This window comes from Capsella rubella, unplaced genomic scaffold, assembly GCF_000375325.1.
Source record: "Capsella rubella cultivar Monte Gargano unplaced genomic scaffold, Caprub1_0 scaffold_6, whole genome shotgun sequence".
Classification (NCBI taxonomy): domain Eukaryota; kingdom Viridiplantae; phylum Streptophyta; class Magnoliopsida; order Brassicales; family Brassicaceae; genus Capsella; species Capsella rubella.
The window spans coordinates 11,373,702-11,382,468 of record NW_006238918.1 but is presented as its reverse complement, the minus strand read 5'-3'; the positions used below and the strand labels follow the sequence as shown (position 1 = coordinate 11,382,468).

General features: G+C 31.2%; 1 long non-coding RNA gene across 5 annotated transcripts; it reads right to left on the bottom strand.

Moving 5' to 3' along the window:
- Positions 1-1,662, bottom strand: LOC111830079. Of its 5 annotated transcripts, XR_002833331.1 has the most exons (5): positions 1,418-1,662; positions 1,202-1,293; positions 1,022-1,079; positions 709-824; positions 1-552 (listed from the first exon to the last, which is right to left on the bottom strand). It is a non-coding gene; the product is annotated as an uncharacterized LOC111830079 (long non-coding RNA). The 5 variants fall into 5 exon arrangements; XR_002833332.1 differs by having other exon boundaries at positions 709-861; positions 1,022-1,293; XR_002833330.1 differs by having other exon boundaries at positions 709-837; positions 1,022-1,293.
- Positions 1,663-8,767: the final 7,105 nt, after the last annotated feature.

Sequence of the window (8,767 nt, the reverse complement as noted above, 5' to 3'; positions counted from 1 at the left end):
TTTAATTACCAATATTTTATATTACCACAAGCACTATTATCTTATTTTCAAAAGACTGATAATAGTCATACAAAATATCTATTTCATATATCCAAATGTTTCACAAACAAACATATTGCTGAAACTGAAAAAACCAAAACTAAAAGACAAAGTGATGCACACCATGTTTTGAAGCTCTGACGTTGTTTCTTCTATCATCTCAATCATTGATTCCCTGAAATCTTTCTTTAGATCATCGGACTTCTTCATCACATCAAAGCTCTCAAGATTATCTTGTCTGCTCTCTGGTCTTCTTGATGTGCTTCTATGCAAAACAAGGAGTGAGATGAATCCTGCTCTTGTTGAAATCTGCAGACACAAGAGGAGGAGGAGGAGGAGTCATGGACGTCTTGGAAAGTATCTTTCTTTTACTCACCCGTCTGGTGTGAAGAGAGTTTCTTGGCGAGTTGTGGTGAGCTGTTGGAGATGATCCTCAGAGGAAGGTTTCTTCTGGTGTTTGAGGAAGAAGAAGGTTTGGTTTTGGGTTTGGACTGTTTAGTCATGTCTCATGAGCTTGTGAAACCATGCATTTGGGATAAAAGAAAGTAACATCAGTTTCAAAAACAGAGAAGCAATTATACAAATTTTAAGAACTGGCAACTCAAGTAAATACATAATTAATTTAGCACACATATAAGTGACTTGCATCAATATATTAAAAAAGCAAACCTTGTAGCATGTCTAACAACTTCACCGGTGGCACAATCAATTAGAATCCAACCACATCATGTACCATTTCCTCCTTCACCTTCACCTTGGAACCATGCCTCACATAACTCCTGTAACTAAATAATAAAGCTGGAAAGTATCACAGATTCACAACTAGTCACAAGAAAAGCGGTAAAAGAAGTAACAAATTAGACATAGCTCACATGACAAAAAAGACATAACCAATAGCCACATAAACTGAACAAGTTTTGGTATTTTAGAAAACAAGAGTCATAGTATATGAAATTTCATATTCACGGGTTGAAAGCTTTACCTTGAAATCAGAGATAGAAAGAAGAGTGGTTGAGTGGGTTGTGTTCAACACTTCCAACCTGTAATAGTCAAATTATACAAGAAACAAAAACAATGTAGATTAAATCGACCAAATATAAACATCATCTAAGTTGAAACTATGATTAAATCAAAGAAAAAACAGCAACAAGAACAAATCGACCTCTATTCAGTCTCCGCCAATGCTTCCCAGAAAGGCAGACCGTCTCCGTTTGCCGGATCTCAGAGATTGATGAGCGATCTGGGTTTGTAACCCTAAATAAACAAGAACAAAAGAACTAAACAGCCTATCAAAAACAGAGAAAGAAACAGAAGCAGTGGTTTTCAATTTCAACAAATCATGAGAAGGAGAAGATAAAAGAACGAGTACAAGTCGGACCAGAATCAAAGGGTCGAGTGCGATGGTACGTGGAGCTGTCGGCCAAGAGAAGCACGGCGAGTCGAGGAGTAAGAGATCGGAGCTTACGGTTTAGGCGAAGAGGAATAGATCTAAGTGTTTAGGCGACACAGATGGAGTTTACGGTTTCATTTTTCTAAGTGTGGAAGTGGTTGTGTCGAGGAAGAAGAAGAGTCTAGGTCTTTTAGGTTTTTCTTCTTCTTCTTCTTTTTTTTTTTTTTTTTTTTTTTTTTGGTTAAACCGAGTCTAGTTAGTGGGTGTTATTGAATAGTGTATTTCAATGTATTTTAATATATTTTAAAATATGCTGTTATTCAATTATGTATTTGATAAAGTACAACACAATCCACTGTTATTCAATATGAGTTTGATTTTGTTGTATTTTGGTTGGAAAAGATTTTAATGTATTATTTTGTCTAAAACATGAGTAAAGCAAATACGTGCCTTTTCTCTCTGATTTTGATGTACTTCATAGAAAACTATAAGCAAATAAATATTTTTAAAATTATTTCTTCTTCTTCCATCTATAACCGAGAACCTATAAATCACGTAAGGAATTTAAATGATGAATAAGTGAAAGATCCACCATGGCATCTTCAAGCGGAGAACTTTGCTGGGAAGGACGAAGAAGAAGAACAACGATCATGACTTTAAAAACAGAGAATCAGATGCTTCATTAGGAAGATAAATCCACAAATCCCTTCAACATTTTATTTGCAACATACTAAATCTTTTATGTTTTTTGTTATTTTGATCCTTTTCCTACGAAGAACCGATGTTGCCGTCTCGGAGTTGTCACGAAACAAACATAATTTAGATCTGATTTTTCTTTTTTATAATACAGAGCAGTTACTTTTTTAAATTAATGACTATAATCTGTAGTGAAAATACATTAAAATCCATCGGTTTTGTAATGAATCTATCAAAATCTTTTATGTACTTTCAAATTCAATTACTTTAAAATACATAAAAATCATCAATTCAATAACACCCCTTTAATATTAGTGGGATGTATTTGTTAAATTTTGGGTTGGCAGCCCAAAACAAAAAATTTTGGTTTGATATTAATTTTAATTATCTGATTTTGATTAATAATTCATAACAGTTTTGAATAACAATTATATAATAATATATGTCAAAGAAGAAGAGAGTATATGCTGTACACTCAATATAATTTAGGGTTAAGAAGATGATTAGATTTTTAAAATTTTATAAATAGATAACATAAAAGATTGATTTTATTAAAATTATATTATATATACATATAAGATTTTAATCTATATATATAAAGTTAACTTTTTCTCTTTTCTCCTTATGCCAAATCATCTTCCACATAAGCTGCCACATCATCATTTATCTTAATTTTTTACATTGATTTAGAATTACAACACTTTAGTTTTTAATTTCTTTTATACCTCAGAACTTAGCCTTTATTTTATTTTTATATTCAATAGTGGTTTTAAGAAAATAAATAATATAGTAAAAACATTTATGTCCAAAATAAATAAAACAAGTATCTATTTATAAAGTAATGATCAATTTCTTGATTAATGGGGCTAAATACAAAACAAAATACAAAATACAAAACAATGATATTTATACTATACAGATAAATATACCACTAAATTGATGTCATCTGAAGCCACATCAAACGAGAACACAACCGATTTTAAGCATAAGAAGTAGAAAAAAAAACTAAAAAATAAAATGAAAACACTTGAATAAATAAATAAGTGGATTCAACAGAATAATTTGGCTTACAAGAATTGAAGACTTTTGAAATGTAAGGTTCTAACAGCTACTATTTGACTTGAATCAAAGTTAAACAAATAACAATAAACATTTCATATAGTAAATTAATACAAAAACAAGAGTGAAAACAAACAACAAAGAAAAATCAAAATATAAATTTTAAAATATAAAAAAACAATTATAAAACTTCCGCGCGTAGCGCGGGTCAACAACTAGTGTACATATATAATAATTATATTTTGGTTGAGGCTAAATTATGGGGTATGAATTGAGGTTTGGAGTAAAGGTTTGGGGTTAAGGTTTGGAAACATATTAGATCTAAAAAACTATAATGTTCTTATAATTTTTATATATTAGTTTTAAGTATGTTATAGTAATTATTTTTATTATAAAGTTTATGGTTTTAGGATTTATATTTAAGGTTTAGAGTTTCACATAGCCACATAAATATTTATGGAAAATCTGTGGCTACTTTATAAAAAGTTTATTTTTCATTTGTATAAATCCACTAGCAACTAAGGTCATCTCCAAAGGGAGATGCTTATCAAAAAAGTTTAGAGTTTATGGTGATTATTGTGATTAAAAATAAATCATAATATGTATTATTGTTTAGCAGCACCCCTAAACTAAAGGGTTTTAGTATCGATCTCTAATGCCACATGTATTCTTATTATTGGCTGGGAAGTGGGAGAGAAGGGAAGAAAAAAAAAGGATCGAACAGTTTCTCTCTTTCTCTCTCTGCAAAACGTTTTTTTTTTTTAGAGTTTCAACAAATTTTTATTAATCATTAAATTTAATAAAAAATTTTAACACCCCAAATTAAGCATCTCCCTTTGGAGAAGCTCTACTACACCAAAGATTTTTTTGTAGCTCATAACCATAATTTAGTTATGAAGTTAATATGTAGCTATAATATAATTACAAATTTGCCACTAATCATATTTGTGGCTAAAATAAAGCCACGAACTAGCGACTGACCATATTCGTGGCTAAAATATAGCACAGAATTTGCCACTGATCATATTTGTGGCTAAAGTAAAGCCACAAATTAGCGACTGACCATATTCGTGGCTAAAATATAGCAACGAATTTGCCACTGATCAAAATAAGCCACGAAATATCATGGCTAGATTGCAGCTATACAATTTTTTTTTACTAGTGAAGTGACTATATTATTATTGTATTTCAGGAAAATTTTATGTCGTAGATTGTGGATTTCCAAATCGTCGAAAATTTTTAGCTCCTTATCGTGGTGTTAGATATCATCTACAAGAATTTTCTGGTCAAAATTCACAACCAGCGGATGCAAAAGAGTTGATTAACCATCGTCATGCATCCTTAAGGAACGTGGTTGAAAGAATATTTGGTATTTTTAAATCACGATTTCTAATCTGTAAATCTGCACCTCCTTTTACTTATAAGATGCAGTCAGAGATTGTACTTGCATGTGTTAGTTTACATAATTTTCTTCGAAAGTATTGTCGAACGGATAATTTTCTGGAAGAAACTGAAAATAAAGAAGAAGTTGTCACAGAAATTAGTGATAATAGCAATGAAGTTCTTACAACCCAAGAACAACAAAGAGAATATGCCAATCAATGGAGAGAAACAATAGCAAGAAAGATGTGGAGTGATTCACTTGAGAATTGAATGTGGGAGATTATTTTTATAAGCTGTATTTTTGATTTATTAGGAAGATGGTCTTAATCCACGTTATAAGCTGTTTTTATAAGCTACTAGCAGTTGACCCGCGCTCCGCGCGGGAGGTTTATAATTTTGTTTTATTGATTTTTTATTCATATTGTGATATTTTATTATTTTTTAATTGATTTTCAAAAAATATTATAATTATTTCTCTTTAATTATTATCTTTCGATACTCAAATTTAGATTAAAAGCATTTGATTCAATTAATGAAATATCATTTTTTTTCTTTTTGATCATGTTATAAACTAATATTTCACTTTCATTTTATTTTTCCTCTTTATAATTTTATATATACAATTACATAAATGTTGTTTTAGTCTACCATAAATTTAAATTTTACTTACATTCTAAAACTCAGTAACATATTTAAAATATTAAATTATGATCAATTTAAAATGAAAGTTGAATTATATTATTACCACTAATCAAAAAAATTATAGTATTGTTTTTCTTATTTTAACATTTCATTTTTTTACATAATTTATTTTTATTTATATAAATTTTCTATTTATTAAATAAGTAACATAAACATGCACTAAATGAATGTTTTAAATTTATTTTAATGTTTAAACAAAAATGTGGCTTAGGTGGCATCATGAGAAGAGAGAAAATCTGGCTTTGGTTTAGTAAGAATTGTAACTATTAATAGGTGTACTTGTTGTTGTGTATCTTGATTTGGTTAGTTTTAAACTATATGGTTGTGGCTGTTTTGTATGGATTGTGTAGAAGTATATGGTTGTGGCTGTGTAGAATGTGTTGAATGCTTTGTCTCTCTTTGGTTTAGTGTGAATTATAACTGTCAGTAGGTGTACTTGTTGTTGTGTATCTTGATTTGGTTAGTTTTAAACTATATGGTTGTGGCTGTTTTGTATGGATTGTGTAGAGGTATATGGTTGTGGCTGTGTAGAATGTGTTGAATGCTTTGTCTCTCTTTGGTTTAGTGTGAATTATAATTGTCAGTAGGTGTACTTGTTGTTGTGTATCTTGATTTGGTTAGTTTTAAACCATATGGTTGTGGCTGTTTTGTATGGATTATGTAGAAGTATGTGGTTGTGGCTGGGAAGAATGTACTGAATGCTTTGTCTCTCTTTGATTTAGTGTGAATTGTAACTGTCCATAGGTGTACTTGTTGTTGTGTATCTTTATTTGGTTAGTTTTATCATCTATATGGTTGTGTTGTACTTGTTGTGACTGTATTTTGGTATTGACTGTGTATCCAGTCGATTGTGAATAAAGTACTGAATGTTTTGTCTCTGTTTGGTTTAGTGTGAATTGTAACAACGGACAGTAGGTGTACTTGTTGTTTTATGATTGATTTGATTAGTTTTATCATCTATGGCTGTGTTGTACTTGTTGTGAGTGTATTTGCCTTTATATTGACCTTGTACAAATACTTAGTAGATATATGTTAAATCATAGTAATAAGAAGGAGAATTTATTGAATGTATTGAATGCTAACCATAACTTTAACTAACGTCAAACTAAATCTTCAACCTTTTTCTTCTATATTACATAATCTCGGATTACTAAAGGAACTCCACTTAACCCCTTGTAAACCACTCAAAATTGTTTTTCTTCTTCTATGAATCCATTTCTCAAAACAGTCAACCAAATCCCATTACTTTTGACACTGAGGGCATGGGCATTGCAAGGACCCAATTCATGTTCCCATTCTTGTTTTATAAATTTTATTAGTAAGGGACAAATGTTTAATATTTTCGTACGAGCATTGTTGTAAGGGACAAATGTTTAATATTTTCCCACGGAAAAAACCAATTTTTTTAATTTTTTAATTAATTTATTTTTAATTTATAAGTAAAAACATTTGAAATATTGGATTACTATAACATATTAAGATTGGAAAAGAAGAAAATTTAGAAAAATTACAAAAACATGAAAAAGATAAAACATACAATAAAGACATTATAACATAAAAGATAAATCATACAAAGATTAAAACATTTTATTGAATTTTTAGAAATTTGGAACTTAATCTTCATTATCTGGTAGATGTCCAAAAGTACTCCAATTATACTCAACCAAATATTCTTTTAATTGTTCATGAGCTTGTCTATCCCGAACTCTTGTTCGACGAGTAGTTGTTGTGCCGATATTGGAACCCACACCGGCGGTACCAACGGTATATGATTGATGAACATCTTCTTCGTGTTGAAATTCAAAAACATTACGGAGACTGTATGTATGCTTGTGGAAGCCGGATAGATTGAATAAAAGTGGCCCATTTTGGATAAATACCATCAGTGAGATAGTACGCCAAATTGTACTCCCTTCCGTTGACAAAATAATTCACTTCCGGAGCTTGACCGTTTATAATGTCATCAAAAACATTAGATCGATCTAGAATATTAAGATCGTTCATAATACCTGAAGCTCCAAAGAATGCATGCCAAAACGAAAGGTCATACGAAGCTACCGACTCCAACACGATTGTAGGTTTTCCGGTAGCTCGTGAATACATACCTTTCAAAGCTGTGAGACAATTCTTCCATTCCCAATGCATACAGTCAATGCTCCCAACCATCCCGGGAAATCCACGTTGTTCATTTTTATATAGTAATCTTTGTAGATCTTCTTGCGTAGGACGTCTTAAGTACTCATCCTCATACAATTCGATTATTGCAGCGCAAAACTTGTGCAAACATTTTCGAGCTGTTGAAGCCCCTATTCGTATATACTCGTCCACCGTGTCACACACAGCCCCATAGACCAATTGACGAATTGTTGCAGTACATTTTTGTATTGGTGAAAGACTAGCCCGTCCGGTAGCATCCTCTGTTTGTTGGAAATATTAGACTTCGTTAGATAAACGTTGCACCATACGCATAAACAATGGCTTGTTCATTCAAAAACGTCGCCGGAAAACATTGTGCGGGTACGTTGGAGTGTCATTGAAATAATCATTCCAAAGTTTATTGTGCCTTTCTTCACGGTTTCTCTCTATGAAAACTCATTTTTTTGGCTCAGTCGGTTCTTGCAAGATATTAAAATTTTCTTGAAAATTTTGATAATACACATCAAATGGATCATCTTCATCTCTTTGGTAGTGGAAATGATTTGAAGATGATGCCATGTTTTTATGAAGAAGAAGAGTAGAAGAGAATAAAAAGAAAAAAAACCTTTGTAAAATGTTAAAATGAAATTTAGTTGAAGTTGTGGGTAATGGCTTCTCTACTCGCTTGCATGTATATACAAAAAAATTTTTTTAATCTATTGCATAAAATCTTGGGTTGCCTGAATATTCCCCCTATACAAAATACATTCTCAATATGTCGACATGAACTTTTTGGGTCTTAATAAAACACCACAAATAAATTGTTTCTTAATAATACTACATAGACTTATGTTTTTATACTAATTCCTACACCTCCGATCAAAACCGATTATTTCTTTGCCTAAACCAAGATTAACCCATAAACCATGTTTACTGTACCATGATCTTGTTTACCTGATTAATCGGTAATCGTGGAGGTCCAGGAGGCAGCGTGGCGGCTCGTCGATAACTCCGTCGTGATCTTGCGGTAGTCCAGATGAGGATACATGATGGAATAAAGTAAAAGAAGAGGAACAGAGCTTTTGCCCAGTTGATGTCCATATGTGCTTTGGCCCAAAATGATGGAATACTAGGCAAAACCATCTAAATTATATCATAGATTCATAGTATAGAATTTCTATATATTAGAATTGTAGTTGACAAAAAGAATTGTGTATTAATTTTTTTGCAAATGTGCAAATTTCCAAATTTTATTAAAAAGATTTGTGTATTTTTTATGTTTTGCAAAGGGTAAACAGTCGCTACTTTTCTAGAAAAGTCAAAGATCCGGTTTGCAGTTAAACAGTCGCTATGCTGATGATA